Source organism: Podarcis muralis, chromosome 3 (assembly GCF_964188315.1).
Source record: "Podarcis muralis chromosome 3, rPodMur119.hap1.1, whole genome shotgun sequence".
NCBI classification, from domain to species: domain Eukaryota; kingdom Metazoa; phylum Chordata; class Lepidosauria; order Squamata; family Lacertidae; genus Podarcis; species Podarcis muralis.
In genome coordinates this window covers 104,738,270-104,759,267 of record NC_135657.1, presented here as the reverse complement: position 1 = coordinate 104,759,267, position 20,998 = coordinate 104,738,270, and the positions used below count along the sequence as shown (strand labels likewise).

The 20,998-nt window shown below is 42.6% G+C and overlaps 1 long non-coding RNA gene across 2 annotated transcripts in view; it reads right to left on the bottom strand.

Moving 5' to 3' along the window:
• LOC144327315 (uncharacterized) overlaps positions 1-20,621 on the bottom strand; it is an 87,202-nt gene extending 66,581 nt beyond the window's left edge. For both annotated transcript variants that reach the window (XR_013392379.1, XR_013392380.1), the window contains exon 1: positions 18,778-20,621. This is a non-coding gene — a long non-coding RNA (uncharacterized LOC144327315). The remainder of the gene's footprint in view (positions 1-18,777) is intronic.
• Between the last annotated feature and the right edge of the window lie 377 nt (positions 20,622-20,998).

Sequence of the window (20,998 nt, the reverse complement as noted above, 5' to 3'; positions counted from 1 at the left end):
GGAAGTCTCCAAACAGTGGGATCCATGCTTAGAAGTCCAGAACACCATTAGCTTTGTGACAAATCAGGTTTTCAGGTAGTGAGTTGGTGGAGAAAGGGTTCAAAATAAGTAAATCCTAAGCTATTTTAAACACCAAGAAGCATGGGAATGTAAAACCAAGGACAGTGGCTTCCTGTTTCTGCATGGTATACAGTTCAAGGAGGAAACAGCACGATAACTATCCATTCATTAGACACCACTTATAAAGTTCTCCACAAATGATTCAATCAAAATGTGGCCCAGTTTCCAAAGCACATCCATCCCATGAGTTATGGCAGGTTTGGACTTACTGTTCCTTGAACAAAAGCCTCCACTTGTTCTGTATAGCAAACTATTAGATCTAGGGGTCACCAACCTAAGGCCTATGGGCCAGATGCGGCCCAATCGCCTTCTCAATCCGGCCTGCGGACGGTCTGGTAATCAGCGTGTTTTTCCATGAGTAGAATGTGTGCTTTTATTTAAAATGCATCTCTGGGTTATTTGTGGGGCCTGCCTGGTATTTTTACATGAGTAGAATGTGTGCTTTTATTTAAAATGCATCTCTGGGTTATTTGTGGGGCATAGGAATTAGTTCATCCCCCCCCCCCCTCAAAAAAAAAATAGTCCAGCCCACCACATGGTCTGAGGGACGGTGGACCGGCCCACAGCTGAAAAAGGTTGCTGAACTCTCCATTTCACCATCTCCTAACAAACACGCAACAGATATAAGCTTTGATCCAAGCTAGGCCTCCAAGGATGGGAGGGCTGCTTCTATGATGGAGTGAATTGGGGTCCAGTGGAGGCTCCTGAAAGAGTGTAAGGACAGGGTGGCATTTTCCACCTACATGCCCTTCCCATTGAAGCACCTGTCATGCTACCTTAGTGGTTTCTCCAGCCCTCCAGAGAAGCTTTTTGAAGGAATCGCATGGGAGAAGACAAGATGGGTGAAAAATGCAAAGAAGACCCACAACCATCCACTGGTAGGAGTATCCCATGAGCGCAAATCACAGAATGCCGCTGAGGATCTCAGCCATAATACAAAAGAAGTTCATAGAACGGACTCATTTATATGGAACAATTGTTAGATTAGTATACCCCAAGCACTGGAAATCATCTCACACTTAGAAGAATGGATTGTAAAAATGCAGAACGTTGTAGTCATGCCTGCACTGATAAACCACATAATATAAAAGGGAAATTGTCAAAACTGGGCTCATTTTCATGATAAGTGGCCACTATTTGTCAATTTTTGCTGACTCAATTTATTAATTCCTAGCCCACATATTTGCTTTAAAATGATCTAAAGGGTTGCAATTAATTATTTCAGAATAGCTGGATTAATGGCTGTTATTTAAAATTATACTGAAATAGATTGTTGGTTATGTCTTCTGCGTGCATTCCTAGCGACGGTACATATATAATTTGGAGGTTTAAGGCATTGTTTGCTAACTTTGCTTCAAGTTTTCTTAAATATATTGTGATGTAGCAGAGGAAACATAATTCTCTCTGTGTGTTCATATTTTTTGTAATAGCCAGTGGGGACCAGAGGCTCTTCATACACACACTCTCTCCCAGCCCTCTTTTCTCTTCTGGGTAACCCTTCCCCAGCTGCTTAAACCTTCCTTCCTCTGCCATTCCTGTGGCAATTGACCCCATGCTGCTATTAGCCTTTTCCCTAAGCTGAATAACAATGGCTAGGCAGGGATAGGAGTGGGATTTCCATCAGAAGCATGGGGTTGGGAGGGAAGGTTTGCACATTTCCTCTCCCTGCAATTCCCCTTGTGCTTCTCAACTGGCTAGGGCACAGCGGAAAGTGGCTGAAATGGAGTTGGGACCGCATAAATAAACTGGTCTTTATCTGAAGCCCTTCTTCCCAGTACTTGACCAGTCATTGGGAAGGTATATTGTGACACATGTAAGATCAGGCATCAGGCCAGAAGCAACTTGGGGAGCGAAGATTGCACACTTCTGAACAGGAAATAGCAAAAAGGCATGTTTCTTGGGGACTATGCATACTGACTGGAGAAATTTACTCAATATATGTACATTTCCAAAGGTCTGTTGGAGATCATTTCTGTTGGCTGGGAAATGTGCACAATTCCCCTCTTTGTGGAAGGATTACATGAACATTCTCCATGAAGCCTGGAGAATGTGCACAATGGCTGGTTGATGTGCACACTAACCACTCTCAACTTACATGCTCAGTGTAGACACAATTTTGGAGAGAACTGAGAATGTGTGGACAACTAGGCTAACCTAAGGGCACCAAGAGAGAGAAGAATCGAGAGAATACAGCACAGGCAGAGTTAACCTAGCATAGACTAGAATTTTGTCCACTTCATATTTAAATAAGGGGGGGGGGAGGTGAAAAGCTTTCTTGTCCCCAATGTTTTAAATATTTGCAAAATGTTTGGGTTGTTTAGAATTCTCTGCTGAAAGAACGCCAAGGAAGGGAGGAGGAAAGCAAGTAGGAGATTTCCTCAACTGGCTTTCCAAGAGGGTGTCTTCTGCCGAAATCTGCATTCATTGCAAAAAGACAGGCACACACACCTGTGTGTACATCTCCCACTCCCAAAATTCACAACCCTTCATTTTGCCCATTGTAAATATTTGCAGATGGTCATATTTGCTCTTGCACCCTTCCTGGGGATTTCTTTTTTAAGATGTGGGTGCATTGGTGAAAGACTATGCACACGACTAGTTTGAAAACAAAAATGGTTAACAGAGATAACGAAAGGGGAATGTAATAACTATGGGAAGAGAACCTGCACACACCACAAGGACACATCAAGGATCACCCACTAATGTGGCTAGGAAGCGCTGGTTTAGGACTCAGAGGCTGGACATCCAAACCACTTTTGCACCAATGCACACATGGGGTTGGTGATGTAAGATTAATAATAATAATAATAATAATAATAATATATTTATATCCCACCTCCCCGGCCAAAGACGGGCTCAGAGCGGCTAACAACAAGTAAAAATAGCACAGTGTACATAAAATCACACAGTCAATTAATTAAAATACATTCTAAAATCAATTCAGAATCAAATTAATGGCAACCATTGGGCTAGAGTTCTATGAGGATTACAGAAGGAGAGAGGGGGTCAGACTGTGCCTTGGCCAAAGGCCTGGCGGAACAGCTCCATCTTGCAGGCCCTGCGGAAAGATGTCAAGTCCCGCAGGGCCCTAGTCTCTTGTGACAGAGCGTTCCACCAGATTGGGGCCACGGCCGAAAAAGCCCTGGCTCTGGTCGAAGCCAGCCTAACTTCCCTGTTGCCCGGGATCTCCAAGATGTTTTTATTTTGCTGTATGGACAGAGTCATAAAGGTTAGAGGTAAAAAGAGCAGAGAAACAGTAGAAAAAGAAGGTAGCAGGGGAAAAAGAAGACCTGTTTAGTAAGGAAGGGAGGAGGAGAGATGGGTTTGGAGAGTTCAAACAATGTACAGTATGGTGCAGAGGAAGAGGACTAGGTTTTATGGAGTGGAGAGAAGACAGAGGAGGAAGGGAAACTGAGAGAACAGAAAGAGGAGAGCATGCCTTGGGGGTGTGCAGAGAGCATGGGCAATGGGTTAAGAAAAACATAATCTAACAGAATCTAACAAAAACACTATTCTGTAGTTAATGTAGTGATGCCTCCCTCTTGGATTTATAAAAATAACAATATTTGCCCTCAGAAACATTTGTTGTGCACCCGTGATCTGTCAGGCCAGCCCAGAAAGTCCCCTTTTGCCTGTGAAATTTGAGAGGTGATGCAGCTCATGATGAAAGAGCTGGGAGCTGCGATAATAAAAGCTGAACCCCTGACATATTTTGGATACCCTTCTGCACGGCATCTGCATCTCTTTCAATTATTTCTTTATGGCACATGTTTGCAGAGCTCTGTGTGAAGAGGGTCACAGTCAGTCCTCGAGCACAAATGAAAATTGAAACCTCGATTTTCCTGCCCTTATTTCTGGGTTTATGTCACAACAATGCTGGGCCATGCCTGTAAAATGATGGCTGTGTCAAAAATTCTATTATAAACCTTTACTGTCAGAGGTTTATATCTTGGCGGTAGAAACCACCTGAGTTCTCACACAGTAAATTTTACTTGTGAGCTGAAGAAAAGCCATGCTCCTTGGTTTGAGACGTTGACGTTTTGGTTGCTTAATTTTACAGCAGAGGGGCAGGAAAATAACTACTTAGCATTCTTTTTCTCCCTTGTTTTTCATGGTTGCAAGAAAGAGAAGATGAGTTCGCAGAGAGACAGCTTCCCAAAGGATGCTTTAAACACTTGAAATTATATTACAATACCTATTCAAAATTCATGCTATCCTTTTCTAAAAATGTGGAGAAGTCAAAATGGCCACACTGGCGTTTTTTTTGCTATGAATTTATCACAGTATTTATTTGTTTGGGTTTCCTTTTGTTTTAAAAACCTACTTGCTGAGGAACTCAAGCCAAGCTGACAAGTCGAAAGAACAGAACAATATTTCAAATCTAAAACAGTCCCCAGGTTTAAACCAATCAAAACCACCATAATAACCCCAAACCCACAGTAATGATTTCCAATGCTGTTAAGCACCAGACCTAAATATAATCGGCTGAATTTTCCGATCTTGCACTTTTCAGTGACAGGGCCTGACAGGGCCAATATCCAATGCAATGCTTCATGTGTTGGGGAGTAACACTGACTGCGCATTCCTTGATGCAGCACCATCTCTCCCCTATCCACAGTAAGTATGTGTAGATGTAGGACCAGATAAGAGAGCATGTAATACCTCTGCTCAGTCAGACCAAAGGTCTATCTGCTTTAGCAGTGGCCAACCAGATGTCTTAGTGAAGCCTATGGCCCTATCCCATTGTTTGTCTCCCAGCAATTAGAGATACTCTGCCTCTACACTTGCAGATTTTCTCTAAGCTAATGGCTGTTGACCTCCATGAATACGTCTCGTCTTCTTTCGTTCCCACTTAAACCAACAGCTGGAGAACTAGATTCAGGTAGGTAGCCTTGTTGGTCTGGCACAGTCGAAATAAATAAATAAAATGTCCAGTAGCACCTTAGAGACCAATTAAGTTTGTTCTGGGCATAAGTTTTGGTGTGCATGCACACTTCTTCAGATACACCAAAACAGAAGTCACCAGACCCTTATATTTAGTGGGAGGGTCAGGTGGTGTTTTACTCAGAAGGGTAGTTGTCTCATTACACATGCTAAAGCTATTTTTGGTCATCTCCATACTATCCCATGCTTTTTCCTGTAGGACTAATTGCAGTCGTTAACAGTCATCAACAGGTTTACCATACCTGTTGAGTCAATCACCCATCTCCTACTACCCTTCTGAGGAAAAACCCACCCCACCCTCCCACTTTACAGTATATAAGGGTCTGGTGACTTCTGTTTCAGTGTATCTGAAGAAGTGTGCATGCACATGAAAACTTATACGGTGGTACCTTGGGTTACAGACACTTCAGGTTATGTGATTTCAGGTTGTGCACCGCACTGAACCCGGAAGTACCGGAACGGGTTACTTCTGGGTTTCAGCACTCGTGCATGCACAGAAGCACTAAATCGCGCTTTGCACATGCGGAGAAGCGCCAAATCACGACCCGCGTGTGCACAGATGTGGCGCTGCGGGTTGAGAACGTGCCTCCCACACAGATGACGTTTGCAGCCCGAGGTTCCACTGTACCCAGAACAAACTTAGTGGCTCTCTAAGGTGCAGCTGGAGAGCTGTGTTTGAAAACCTGTTTCTGTGTACAGTGGTACCTCGGGTTACATACGCTTCAGGTTACAGACTCCGCTAACCCAGAAATAGTGCTTCAGGTTAAGAACTTTGCTTCAGGATAAGAACAGAAATCGTGCTCTGGTGGCGCGGCAGCAGCAGGAGGCCCCATTAGCTAAAGTGGTGCTTCAGGTTAAGAACAGTTTCAGGTTAAGAACAGACTTCCGGAACCAATTATGTACTAATCCCGAGGTACCACTGTATAGGTCACACTTGCTGTAATGTTAACTATATTGACGGTTGCCTTGGACTGTTTCCCCCTCCCTCTGCTCCCACCTGCCTGTTTGCGAAGCAGAGCACCAACCAGCAAGCAGGCAGTGGCGTCTCCTGCCCCTCCTCACGGCCAAACAGGCATAAGGTTTGACTTTGCAAGAGGTTGGCTCTGTTTAAAATGAATTAGTTAAATCATGTGAAATTATAAGCAGAGGCCGAGGGGAGTCTGAACGTCTAATGGGTGATCATGCTTGAAGAGTCGTGTTGCTGGGTTTTAGCTTTTATTAAAGATTGCAAAGCTTTGGAATTTGAAAAGCATATTCCGCATTAAAGATTGGCACACCACTAACCTGAGCTTCAGGGGAAGAGGACTAGGGTTGAAGTTGTGGGTGCATGGAGCTTAAGTTGTAAATGAGCAGAATATGCAAAGCTCCCCCACCAAAAGACCTTTTGCATATATGGTGCAGAAGTTAAGATAAATACCTTGTTGCAATGTCTATTATTTTTAGATCCTAATATAGACTTGCTTTTTTGAAAAGGAAATTCACCGAACTATACCTGTATGAATAATCAGGGTTTATAATAGTAATTAGATGTCCTAAGTTTTAACGTGCTGAACACAGTTTGCTTACATAATCCCATTGTCTTTATATCATGCCTGCAGGGGAGGCCATTTCCCCCCCGCCCTGCTTTTATTATCTTCACACTGGTGGTTTAAGACGTGTTTTAAGCATACAGTGCACTCCATTGTTGTTATCCTCAAAGTGCACTGAGGCAATGGGATAAAGCTGAGAGAAGGGGTGGCTGACAGAAATCCTGGAATGCGGAGTTAAGAGCTATCTCAGAAACTCAAAACACATGCAGTTGAGATCACCAAACAAAGGAAATCAAAGCCACATGCTGCAACTGAAATCACAATATGGATTGTATAGACAAATAATTAAATAAGCATAAATAAATAAAATGTATGCCTTATCCATTTTGGCCCTTTCTGAAACCTGTTCTGCTTATACCCCTCTCCCTGCATCAATTCTCTGACAAACTGCAAGTTTGCTACAAGTCTGCATTTCATAATGAACAGAATTTTCAGACCCCATAGTTATAGCATTTTGGGAAGAGTTCTCTTGCTTTAAATGCTAGAAGCTGCCCTTCTTGCAGCCTTATAACTGATCACTGTCTAGTCAGTTACTTTGGATCATTAGTCACTTTCAATATTTGCTGCCTCACCATGATTTTACTTGAGCTTAATTCCACTAGGCTGCATTCCTGCATTCCTTTTTTTTCAACAAATCGACCTGATTCACCACTGCAAGACACTCTGTTGGAAGTGTTTGCTCTGCCTGTATATGCAAATGAAATCTTTAGCACTTGCAAGAATTAAACGTTTCCAGAAAGAACTGAGAATTAAGCTGCATCGTGCACCAAGGTGCAGCATGTATTGACATTTCTCAATTAGGTTCATGTAATGAGTGCCTTGCCAGAATATGAAAAGAAGGCCTCATACTGATATGATCTGCTCCTACGGGGACAACTTCATGTATTCACATTCCTTGTCATGTCGAAAGGTTTCTCAGATGACTGCAGAACTCTCCAACCTTTGCACATCTCTGAACTGCTCAGCATTTCTAGCCCTGCTTTGGGAGCAAGCGCAGCCTGGTGGAACGACTGCCATGACACCGGTGAGTAATGTAGAAAGCATCTGACTACAGAAAAGAAGCGACTTGCAGCATATTCAGGCTGCCTATCTATTCTAAACCAATTTGGGCTTGGCATTTATGCCCCCTAATTAAACTGGCAAGCTACTCTTTCAGCTGGCATCATGCCACACCAACAGATGGCTAGGCTGAGAGCTGGGCTGGGACCATGCCTTGGTTAAGGACAGAATTTCCAACTTTGACAGCTGGAATTTAGCAAGCCTAAGACTTAAGAAAATGCTGTACTATGCTCCAGTCTTGACGGAGATGGAAATTGAACATGGAAAGATATTTGCCCTCTGATGAGCACCAAATAAGGCTGTGATGTGAAACCATTTGAGATTTCTGCAAAGAGTTCACATTTCAGGATTCATATATTTTTTTAAAAATCAAATCTGCTGGATCTGGACTGCACTAGTTAATCTTCCCCTTATAAGGAATATTGCATTTCCCCAGTACTCTAGCGTATCATCTTGTCACTGGGAAATTTTGCATTTTCCCAGATGCATTTGCATGACACTTTGATACATAAGCTCTTCCATTGTTGTTTTAGCTGTCTAAGGCTGCAAACCTAACCCCACTTACCTGAAAGTTAGTCTTGCCTAACTTCTGAGTAAACATGGGTAGGAGTGCAGTCTTAGCTTCCTACATGTGTTCCTTAAATTTGATGTATGATCCAGAGCTTGTTTGAATTAATTTACTTCTTTGCCTTGGGATGCTGATTTTATTATCTTCATCTAGTTTTGTTTTTACATTTGCATGTAAAATAAAGTCATACCTCGGGTTACAGAAGCTTCAGGTTGTGTTTTTTCGGGTTACAGACCGCCGAAACCCGGAAATACCAGAACGGGTTACTTCAGGATTTTGGCAGTCGAGCATGCGCAGAAGCGCTAAATCACGCTTTGCGCATGCGCAGAAGCACCAAATCACATCCCGTGCATGTGCAGATGTGCCACTGTGGGTTGTGAACGCTGCGGGTTGCGAACGTGCATCCCACACGGATCACGTTCGCAACCCGAGCGTCCACTGTATAGGGTAAGTCCTGTTGTTGAATTGCAAGGGTGCAACAGTTGTTTAGCTTTTTATTCTCCACTGTTGTGGGGCAAGGCCATGTATGGAGGTGGAGAGAACCAAGGTGATTCCATTGTAGCAGTCAAGGACAAGGCACAGGCAGACAAAAAGGCCAGCTGCAAGAGAGACCATCATCAGCTGCAGCTGATTGTCACTCCTGGGTAGTCTGCTTGCCTTCAGGATCCAGGCTGACACACATGCAGGGGTTGTCGACCTCTTTGGGCACATTTGTGAACAGGAGAAACAGTTGTGGCCACACAGAGACATACATACCATAGCCAAGCATATCCTGCTCTATTGACTACAGCAGAATGCCTCTTTCAAAACTACTTTCAGCAGGGAGGGCAGCCTCTGTAGGAACCCACATGCACCAGATTGATGACTGTTGCCATACAGATTGCTGGTGCAATTCATGAACACCAGATTGGTCTGGATATCACTCACCCATGATTTGATTAGTGATGAGGTAGCAAACCTAGGATGGGGAAGGAGAGATGAGCTGGCTATGCCAGTTATTACCCAGATGGGTAATGCACTTGGGTATGCAAGCTTTGGCCCACTTTAGTTATTCTTTGGCACCAGTTTTTTTTCTCCAGCCTCATCTTTAAGAACAGAAGAAGAACAAGCTGTGTACCAGTTTACAAGGCCATGTTAATTAAAAAGGTTTAATCAGTGAAGGAGGATGGTACTTCTTAATTGCATTTTGTTATTTGTTCTCATTGTTTGTCATTTTTTTCAATTGTTGCAGCCCACTCCAAGATCACAAGTGATGTGGGGTGGAATATAAAACATACAGCTAGCTATGTAAGTAAATAAGTAAAGGCAACCCTTATTCGATGGCATCACTGCTGCACAGTAAGAACAATCACGTGCTTTAACCAGTAACTGGGTTTGGTCACCTTCATGACAACATTTATGCCACCTGTGCTGGAAACTGATGGGGCAGCTGGGGTTTCCACACATCTGCAAGAGCACCTATTCCACCATTCCACCCTGAGTGCAGGGCTTCAACTGAGAGCCAGTGTGGTGTAGTGGTTAAGAGCGGTGGACTTGTAATCTGGTGAACCGGGTTCGCTTCCCCGCTCCTCCACTTGCAACTGCTGGGTGACCTTGGGCTAGTCATACTTCTCTGAAGTCTCTCAGCCCCACTCACCTCACAGAGTGTTTGTTGTGGGGGAGGAAGGGAAAGGAGATTGTTAGCCGCTTTGAGACCCCTTAAGGGGAGTGAAAGGCGGGATATCAAGTCTAAAAAAAAAACTTCAACTGGATCACCAGCTTTGTCAATAGGAAAATCCCACTCCCCACCCCAGCATTCAAGTATCACTTGGATTCAGTGGCAGACTTTGGGTTTTAAGATTTCAGCAGCACCCTGTGTGGTGCCAAAATTTGGCGCACCCTGCCTCTTGCCTTCCATCGTTTGTCATTGTTGCAGCAGCCTCTCAGCTCAGTGCCCAGTTACACTTTCCTGTTGCACTTTCCTAAATCTGCCTCTGCTAGCACTCCATAAGTCTCTGGGGAGGACCATCACGATATTCCCTCCCCTTGGGAAGGAAGAGGTCTGACCATGTCAGTGGAGTTATTCTCCTTCCCTCAGTTGCATCAGTCCACCACCCCCTACCCGACTTTTTGGGACAAAATCTAAATCAAGGACATGAGCTGTTTTGTGTGTTGGGTTGGTAACATATTGAGACAACCTCATGAAGTCTCAAGCTGGACCAGTTTCAGAGGACTCAGCATGAATGTTGAAATTTTGGGGGCTCTCCAACACCACCCATGCCCAGGCTGCCTCCATCAGCTCAGGTAGGAGGTTGCTTGCCATAGGGTGGACGACACACTAGCAACCAACCTAGTCTATGTTTTGGGCCCAACAATAGGGACAAGCCCACTGCCTCAGAGTGGAAAGTCCTCACGATAATGGAAATGAAATCGGTGTGATTTAATTTAATCAAGAGCACGTTATTTTTTTACAAGTGACCTCCAATTCATTTATATTAGGAAGCCAAAGTCACTCTTCAAAATCAACCAATCTCTTCTCATTCTTCAAATTAGAATTCACGACTGACCCTATCAAAATTTAGTTTGCTGAGCTTGTTGAGATCTCTGGCGGAGCTATTTCTGTAAGGCAGCCTCTTCTCCTTGTGGTGGGTGGTTTCTGATGCTTCTCAGAGTGCATATGTGCAACATGCCAATTACCAGCCATTCTGGTGAGAGCTAAATGAAATTGCTACTCGGAGGCACACAGATCAGATTGCACAAATTGCCTTAGGTCTGGTGAATCTTAAACAGATGGGCAGCTGTGTGTTATCCTTTGCCTACACTTAGCCTTTAAATAAAATCCTCAGGGTAGAAATGGAACAGACGGCAAAGAGTGACATTTTAGTGTCAAGAAGAACACTCTCTTTGGAGACAAACATTGGCAAATATTAAAGAGACATTGCTGGGTTTCCAAATTGAGTTCATTAACAAGCATGTGCTCAGAACAGTTCATTGGGAGGTGAAGAGGACGGCCATAAAGCAAAGGCATGCTATAACAATGGTAGACATAAAGAAATGGAACACTCAGGATGAAATGGTGAAATCAGCTATGATTAAATGGGCACAAGATGTTGGACATAACATAATGATGGCTGACTGGGAACAGTTATGGACCACAGGTATGAAATTCACGGCATGCAATGCCCTAAGAGAAAATTTAATGAAAATGATTTATAGGTGGTACATGACACCAGTCAAGCTTGCAAAAATTTACCATTTGCCCGATAATAAATGTTGGAAATGTAATGAGACTGAAGGTACATTCTTTCACCTTTGGTGGACATGCCCAAGGATTAAGACATTCTGGGAGATGATTTATAACGAAATGAAAAAGATATTCAAATATACTTTTCTGAAGAAACCAGAGGCCTTTCTCCTGGGCATGGTCGGCCAAATGGTGCCAAAGAAGGATAGAACTTTTTTTATGTATGCAACAACAGCAGCAAGAATACTTATCGCGAAGTATTGGAAGACACAAGACTTACCCACCCGGGAAGAATGGCAGATGAAGTTGATGGACTATATGGAACTGGCGGAGATGACTGGCAGAATCTGAGACCAGGGAGAAGAGTCGGTGGAAGAAGACTGGAAACACTTTAAAGACTATCTACAGAAATATTGTAAAATTAATGAATGTTAGAAAAATGTTGGAATGAAGTTATATGGCTTTAGTAGAAATGTTATAAGGAACTAGGTATAAAATTAATAGAGTATTAAAGGAAAAAATAAGGTTAGAATGTGTTATAGGATAGAAAACAGAGGAAGATGGAAAGGAATTGCTGAAACAATTAACAGAAGTGGAATACAAAAAGGGAGGTGTGAGGAGGTCATTGAAATAAGTGAATGAAAGATAAGATATTGAAATTGTTTGATGTTGATTTGATGTGGTTCAATGTTGTTTGATGTTTTTTTGCTTTCTTTTGTTAATTTAATGTGTTAAGTGTTATGTAGTGTTTTGGTATTGTATTGTATTGTTTTTTTTCCTTTTTTGTAGTGTTTAAATTGTTGGAAAAGTAATAAATATTTTTTTAAAAAAAAAAGACATAATCACTCAGTCATTCTAACAGTAATTCAAGTCAAGGAACATGTATGTCAAGTGCACAGAACCCTCAGATGTGGTTCAACTCCTGGCTCTCATCAGCACCAGCCACCATTGTCAATGATCAGGAATGGTGGGAGTTGTCCATCCCTAATATTTTCAGTAAATAGCAAGACAACATGGTTTTACACCTACCCAATAGAAACCCAGAAATACTGGACACTAGAAATTTCTACCGCGGGGGGGTGACCACATGGACCCAAGAAAGAGGGCCAGTTACCCGCTGCGAGCCGTATACTTGTGGCCAAGGGATGGAAAGATCATGAGGCTCCAAAAATAACAGATTGGCAAATCAAATTACAGGAATTGGTGGAGATGGCTCAACTGATTAGTAAACTCAGAGGAAACTCAAAGCAACCATTTGCAGAAAAATCGGTTGGTTATAGAAGATATGTTCAAAAATACAATAATAATTTTGACTCCATGCTAGCATTCGAGTGATAAAGGAACTAAAAGGAGGTGGACAACAATTAAGGATTTATTATGTTTTCAGAATGCATTAGAAAAATTATATAGAAAGGTTTATTGCTTTGTGTACATTCAAATGTAAGATAAAATATATGCAAAGGGACTTGACAGGAAGTCAAAGTTGAAGAAAAGATATTGGAAGATAAATGGGGGAAAAATATTTACTTTCATTATTTTCATTTTGTGTGCGGGTGTGCGGGTGTCTGCACATATGTGTGTTGTTGTATGCAATATTTGGGAGGAAATAAGATGGCAAATAACAAATAATAAACTAAATATTGATGTATGTAATTTTTATTTCTTAATTATATTTAGTGGTAGTATGGCTGTATTGTTTTTTGTAACATAAAATCATTCAATAAAAAATATTTTTTAAAAAGAAAAGAAACAGGGCCAGTTAGCATCCAGCTGCCAGTATCTCCTTTGGGGGGCAAGATGCAAGAATAAGTGGGCAGCCATTCCAGACATGAATGCTACTCTTTATCTGCAAAGTATTTGGAGCATATTTCTTATTAGTGTCCTTGTTGCTTAAATTTTGTAAGGTTCATTGAGATCTCTGATAAAAAGCAGCATATAAATGTTTTAAATATATCATTTATTTATGTCCTAGACTAAAGGCACTCTATCTGCAAACACACATTCTCCTTAACTGTGTGAAGAATGTTTTCTTCCTTAAATACCTCTCATACTCTTCAGGAGGGGAAGCCAAACGCAGGCGGGCGGGCAGGGAGTTATATTTTAAGAAACTTTGAAATGAAACAATGAAGAATCGTGGTTGATATTAGTGGGAAGAGCATGCGGTGAAGCTAAAGCAAAAGGATGGAGATGAGAGACAGAGCAAGAAAGCTGAGGTCGAACATGATGACAAAAGTGGAAAGAGCGAAGAGCACAAGAAGGAATGTAACAAGAGATCAAAGATGACAAGTACAGAGGGGCCAAGGCATTCGAGGCTTTACAAGTAAGAAGCAACAGTCTGAATTTCGTATGAAAGATAATACAGTGGAGTGAACAGTAAAGAGGCGAGATATGATCAAAGCACCATGCTGGATGGATAATGTGGGCAGCCAAATTCTGAACAGCAATGAAAAGGTTTAATGTGTGAGAGAGGAAGACCAGAAAACAAAAAAAAAAACAAAAAAAAAGCAATAATTCAAAAGTGAAACAAATCTCAAACCAGTATCTTTAGCAGTGAAGAGAGAGAGAGAGAGAGATGTTTTGTGTGTGATTAGAAAGGGCAGGGATAGCTTAGATTTGATAAGCAAAAAATAAATAAAAATAAATAAAAAGACACCAAGGCACTGAACCTTTGCCAGAGGAGTTAGGGAATTGATCAACATCAAGATAAATATAAGTTCAGAGAGACAGAATTTTGGTTTGTATGTAATCAGCTTAAGATCCCTCTGGACCATGAAAGTAGAAATGGCCCGGCTTACAAATCAGCAGTACCAAGGAGAGAAAGGGGCAGAAAGAGGGCTTGTTGTTGACAGCACAGAAATGACAACAGAGACCAGCAGAAGAGATGAATTTATCAGGAAATAAAAGAGTGCAAACAGGACCAAGAATAGAATCCTGAGCAATGCCCGTAGGGAGAACGAAGGGGAGATGAACTGAAAGAACCTGAGAACATGCAATTTCGCTGGAAATAGATGTGTATCTACTGTATTCTGTATTATATCTGCACACATCTGAAGACTCTGGTAAGCATCTTGGGCAAGAAAGTTGGGCTCCATCTTTCCTCTATCTCATCAAGCACGGTCAGTGGTTACTTTGAGAGCATGGTGGAAGACCGACAAACCAGTGCTGCCACCCCACCCCCTCATAGATGGCAGGAAGTCTCTTTGACACAGCTGTTCCTCCCTTTCCTCTTTGCCCCTGTGTTTGGGGAAGGGAGTACAGTGGTACCTCGGGTTACATACGCTTCAGGTTACATACGCTTCAGGTTACAGACTCCGCTAACCCAGAAATAGTGCTTCAGGTTAAGAACTTTGCTTCAGGATAAGAACAGAAATCGTGCTCCGGCAGCGCAGCGGCACCAGGAGGCCACATTAGTTAAAGTGGTGCTTCAGGTTAAGAACAGTTTCAGGTTAAGAACAGACCTCCAGAACGAATTAAGTACTTAACCCGAGGTACCACTGTACAGCTGCCCTCAGGGGATAGATTTGCCTCAGGCCGGCTGCTGACCTCACCACGAGCTGGCATCCCTGTGCCATTGGGAAAGCCATCTTAAAGGATATGGAGAAAAGTTTTAGAAGAAGAGCAACAGCTTATGGTCTTTCCTGAAGAGTGGACTCACTCAGAGCATGCTGGTCTTGGAGCTCTGTTCATATGAAAATTAGGTCTGAGATGAAAGTTTGTACCCTTACTTTCTTAGTAGGATTCAGTATATCGGTAAAAGGGAAATAAAACCAACCTCCCTGGCTTATTCGCCCCCCTACTTATGCTGAGCCTTTTACTGTTCTGGTGACATCAGCAGACATGGCTTCCATTTTCAGCCTTGATTGAGGGCATGAGGACACAGCAACATCATGAAACGAATCAGAGTATGGGGAATAGTGTCTTCCCTCGCTCCCTGCTTTTTAGAACAACGGAAATGGCATAAAAATAAGCAAGCTACAATCAAGTACAGTGGTACCTTGGGTTACATACGCTTCAGGTTACAGACTCCGCTAACCCAGAAATAGTACCTCGGGTTAAGAACTTTACCTCAGGATGAGAACAGAAATTGTGCTCCGGCAGCACGGCACAGCAGGAGGCCCCATTAGCTAAAGTGGTGCTTCAGGTTAAGAACAGTTTCAGGTTAAGAACGGACCTCCGGAACGAATTAAGTACTTAACCCGAGGTACCACTGTATAGCTATTGGAGGTTTTTTCCCCTGTAAAAAGGTCACTTGGCAAACTTGGGAGGAATGAAGTACCAGTAGCAAGTTACACTGAAGAAGCCATATTAGAAACACACAGAGTAGCAAGACAACAGATATTCCATAGCAATAAAGGTAGTCATATGAAAAAGATAATGTACAGTATACAGGTAAGACCTGCAAGGGGGGGGGGGCAGAGACTGCAAGGAGAAAAGCAAGTAGACATGGTTAGAACGCATTGCTAGTCTCTTAAGCAGGCAATCCAATGCAGTGTTCAAAGCCTAGCTCTGCGTAGGCTTGGGCTAAAAACAGAGCTAATTCCTTCGTATGGTATTTATCCTCCTCCCATCGGCAACACCAAAAGCCACATCCAGACAAATTACCTGTGTGCAGATGCTTAATTCTGACAATCATTGCCTCCTTAATCCTCCAGACAAATCTAGTTAACTGCAACACTGAGGATAGGAAGAGAAGCCAGCACCTGAGCTGCTTCTTGATTCTGATTTACTGCCAAGAACAGAGGTGTCAGCTGTTTGCAAAGTCTTCCATCTGTTGCCTTTGATCAAAGGGAAACCCACACTGAATGAAGATGCTCAGTAGCTGAAGACTTTCCCCCCCTCATTTTAATAATAATAATCACGGAACTTGGTGAGAAATGAGAGCACCCTAATTAATAGGGGTGTCACCACCTGGTCTTCTGGCAGGACCTATTTATCTACTTGCACTTTGTGCTTTCGAACTGCTAGGTTGGCAGGAGCAGGGACCGAGCAGCGGGAGCTCACCCCATTGTGGGGATTCGAACCGCCGACCTTCTGATCGGCAAGCCCTAGGTAAAGGTACCCCTGCCCGTCTGGGCCAGTCGTGACCGACTCTAGGGTTGCGCGCTCATCTTGCTCAAGAGGCCAGGAGCCGGCGCTGTCCGGAGACACTTCCGGGTCACGTGGCCAGCGTGATGAAGCTGCATCTGGCGAGCCAGCACCAGCGCCGCACACGGAAATGCCATTTACCTTCCTGCTATAAAGCGGTACCTATTTATCTACTTGCACTTAGGGGTGCTTTCGAACTGCTAGGTGGGCAGGAGCTGGGACCGAACGATGGGAGCTCACCACGCTGCGGGGATTCGAACCGCCGACCTTACGATCAGCAAGTCCTAGGCACTGAGGTTTTACCTACAGTGCCACCCGCATCCCATCACCCGCATCTTACTGTGCATTAAATATAGCCATCAAAAGGTGTGCCATTTCTAGTTACAAGCAGCTAGTTGGAATGCCTCAAAATTTCCCATGTAGGAAAAATAGAAAAAGGCACAAGGCGGCAGCAGCAGAAAAAAATATTGGGGGAGGGACGGCAAAGAAGGGACAAAGTGCATTTCAGCAGCTGGAAGGGAAGATGACGAAACATTTTATATTGAAAATCTCATTCCATCCAAACATATGGGTTGGGTTGAACACACCAATGCCCTCTCTTTAGTGCCTCCTGTGAAATAAATGATCACTGACCTATTCCCAGAGCTGTGTTGTTGCAAAATAACCATTCATGTCATTCCTGATTCCTCTCTGCTGGTCTTGATGGGAAGGGAGTGGGGACACAATTTGCTGCTCTGCCTTAGGTAGCAAAATGTCTTGGGCCACTCCTGGCCAAGAAGGGGCAATGAGCGGGAGCTGTATACAAAAGCCCCCCCAAAAGCCCAGGATGTTCATTCGGAACACTCTCTGTTGTAGAAAAAGAAATCTCTTCATTCTCTTATTGTTCCTTTTTTCTCTGTGCTAAAACATGGTGACCGTGTTCCTACCAGGCATAAAGGAACATGATTATTCTTTAATTTTCTGAGGCTACGTCAAAGTGTTTCATTCCCGGTTTATCTGCGAGGACCTATTGAATGAAGGTAAACTACAATAGGAGGAGAGCAGTGTTTCATTGTTAAATATGCATTGTAAATATTGTGATGCTGCGGTTGTGTTTTAATGAGTTTAGTGCACCTCTATATCAAGTGGGCTATAACAATGAGAGAAGATACAGAGAGCACTTAACCTGATTAAACATGCATGCTTTAAATATTTTACTAACTTTTTTTTTAGATTCAGGTAATTCAAGTCTGCATGCACAACAAGCAGATATTTTGGGTGGAGGGATCAGAGAGCTTGCTGGTTCAACTGCATTCAGTTGCTGTCTCCTTTTCCAGCGTGAGGATATATTAAAGGGAAAAAGGCTGTTTGCTTTCTTATTCTTCATGGTTAAATGGGAAATTGGTTGCACAACTCCTCAGAGTTTCAAGCTGGTTATGAACTGACTTTGCAGTTTCTGAAGGGAGGCATGAAGCAAGGTAAAAGAGCAGCCTCACTTTATTTCAGCCCAGAAGAGACTTGGATTTCTTTTCAAGCACCGCCTGCCCTCTGACCTTCTCTATGAGGTCTGGGAAGAGTAGGCATCAGCTGCTTTCTAGAGGAGCATTAAATTATGAATGGTATACAACTCCACTCCTTGCACTGATGACATGTATGTTTCCAATAAAACTGCACATTAGCAGATTAGATCACGGGAGGCACAGTGCTGAACGTATTAGCAGAAAGATCCTTGAAGAAAATCTTTGTTAATGAAACTAGGGAAGCTTCTTCCCATCAATAAATGAAATGAGTGGCATTTGCACCCACAATGCATTTTGCTTGTTCCCCCTTTCACACTAGCAAGAGTTCAGAAATTGAATCTGAAATACTATTACATGGTTCAAAAGGAGAGAAATAAACAGATGACTACTGCAATTCTGTGCATGCACACTCAGAAGTCAATGCCACTGAACATAATGGGACTTACTTCCTCGTAGGTTTCGTCTTTTGGAAGTTTTATCTCGCCTGTTGATTATGCTTTTTAAAAATCCTCTTGCTGGTTGTATTGGACTTAATTCATTTCATTATATTTGAATTGTTTTATTAGGAGCTGGTTTGGAGGTTGCTAAAATTATTACATATAAAATTTCGTGTAAATTTATTACATATAAAATGCTTATAACAGGTGTATTAAGGATTCCAGCTTGGGGCTCGAAAAGCTATACACTTACCTGGGAGTGTTGGCTGTTTGCAGTATGGTAGCGCAGCGGAAAGCTTGCTGGGGAGACCATGCATTAAAAAGGGACTAAAAAATAACTTAAACAAGGTTTTAATTAGAAAAACAAAAACTCCTTTTACACTAAATACATCAACAACAAACCAGACCCAACCACCAACCCAACCCCCAGGGTAATGGGAGAGCTAGGTGCTGCTCCTTATATACTACACCCAAATGCTGACACACCTTAATCAAATACAACTCAGCAGCACCTGCTATGTTTCACAGCTGTAAAGCTGGGTCTCATTATCTTGCTCTGGCCCTTGCTCTGGCCCCTTAAAGACATACACATCAGGTGGAACAATGATGAACCTTTACATTTAAAGAAACCATTCAACAGGGAGTAAGTTCTACTGAATGGAATGGGATTCCTGAGTAGACATGCATAGCATTGTCCTGCAAAGCTACAAAAAAGTTGTTTGAGTGGAAAATAAAAAGCTCCCCCCTATTTTTTTTTTGTAAAGTAAATATTTTGAAAAGTTTTCTTTTACTGTAACTGTTATTTACAGTAAGCAATTGCCAATATTGTCATATCTCCACTTATGATAGTTGTAACAGATGAGTTGAATATGTTAAACTTAAAGCCAAACAATTCAATAATTAATTCAAATGTATGGAAGGCGCAGAGGAATGCCTCTTCTGCTCCCTTTCAATGAATAGTCAAGCCCATGGCAAGACCACTAAGGGACATTTTTAGAGTTTGAGAGGCAGGGAAGAAACATAACATTCAAGCTGGACATTAGAACTAGCAAAGGGAAGTCAACTTTTTTTTTATTGACCCACAATAAATCATCTAGCACAATGGCAGAGAGCCAATGATTGGCTATAAATGTATCATGCATGAGTGCAAGTAACGTAGTAAGTGACAGCTTGCAAAGATTTATCCTCTGCTAATGTTCTTAAAGCACTTTCAAATACAGAAGGTGGAAAATGGGCATAGCTGTGGTGTGTGTGTGTGTGTGTGTTTTAAAAAAGCAAAGCAAGGAAGAAGAGGAGGAGGAGGAGGAGGAGTTTGGATTTGATATCCTGCTTTATCACTACCCGAAGGAGTCTCAAAGCGGCTAACATTCCTCTTTCCCTTCCTTCCCCACAACAAACACTCTGTGAGGTGAGTGGGGCTGAGAGACTTCAGAGAAGTGTGACTAGCCCAAGGTCACCCAGCAGCTGCATGTGGAGGAGCGGGGAAGCGAACCCGGTTCACCAGATTACGAGTCCACCGCTCTTAACCACTGCAATATTGCTGCACAGATTCTAAGCATCACTCAGGGGGTACAAGGTTCATTTCCTAGCAGGTTTGAGGGACCTAGTGCCCTCCAAATGGTGCTGGGCTCCAGACTAGTGGTCTCTTCCTTTAGGAATCTCCACTGCTCAGGAAATCAGTTTACACTTGGAGAAGAAGCCAGGCCTAGAGAGGATATAAAGGTTAACACAAGGAGGGTCTTGCTGTACCAGACCAATGGCCCATCTAGCATCCTGTCCTCACATAGGGCAACCAGATTCCTGCAGAAAGCTGAAAAGCAGAGCCTGGGAGCAACAGCACTTTCCCCACTTGTGATTCCCAGCAACTGACATTCAGCTGTGTTCAAAACCTCGGAGCAACAAGTTGCCACCTCTGAGCTGTCCAAGGTTCTGCAACTTCATCTTGATCCTACCTGCACTTAGATAGTGCCCTAAAATGTGGTTTTTTTTGGGAAGTGTTATTGGATGGTTGTTTTTATTTTGATTCTGTATTTTGTGCTTTTATGTTTTGAATTTATTCTGTGAACTGCCCTGAGACCTCCAGGTATAGGGCGGTATATAAATTCTAATAATAATAATAATAATAATAATAATAATAATAATAATAATAGGTTATTCCCTCATCCCACACTACTCTTGCCCTCCACCCCAGTCTGCCACCCGCTTGCTGTGAGATCAATTGTAAAAAATTGCTGTAGGATACAAGAATTAAGTGATACATTTTAAAAAGTATATTGATGTATATATGCCTTTATCTGGAACATCACATATAAACAGAAGCTTCTCCCTTTCTCTCCTTGCGGTGGATCACTGGTCAGGGCATGATAGGTCAGTATGGAAAAACACTTAGCATGGATGACTTGGTGCAAATCTAGCAATACAAATTATATACATTGTCTTCTTGCATTCCTTCACTCTCTGGGAAAATCAGCTTC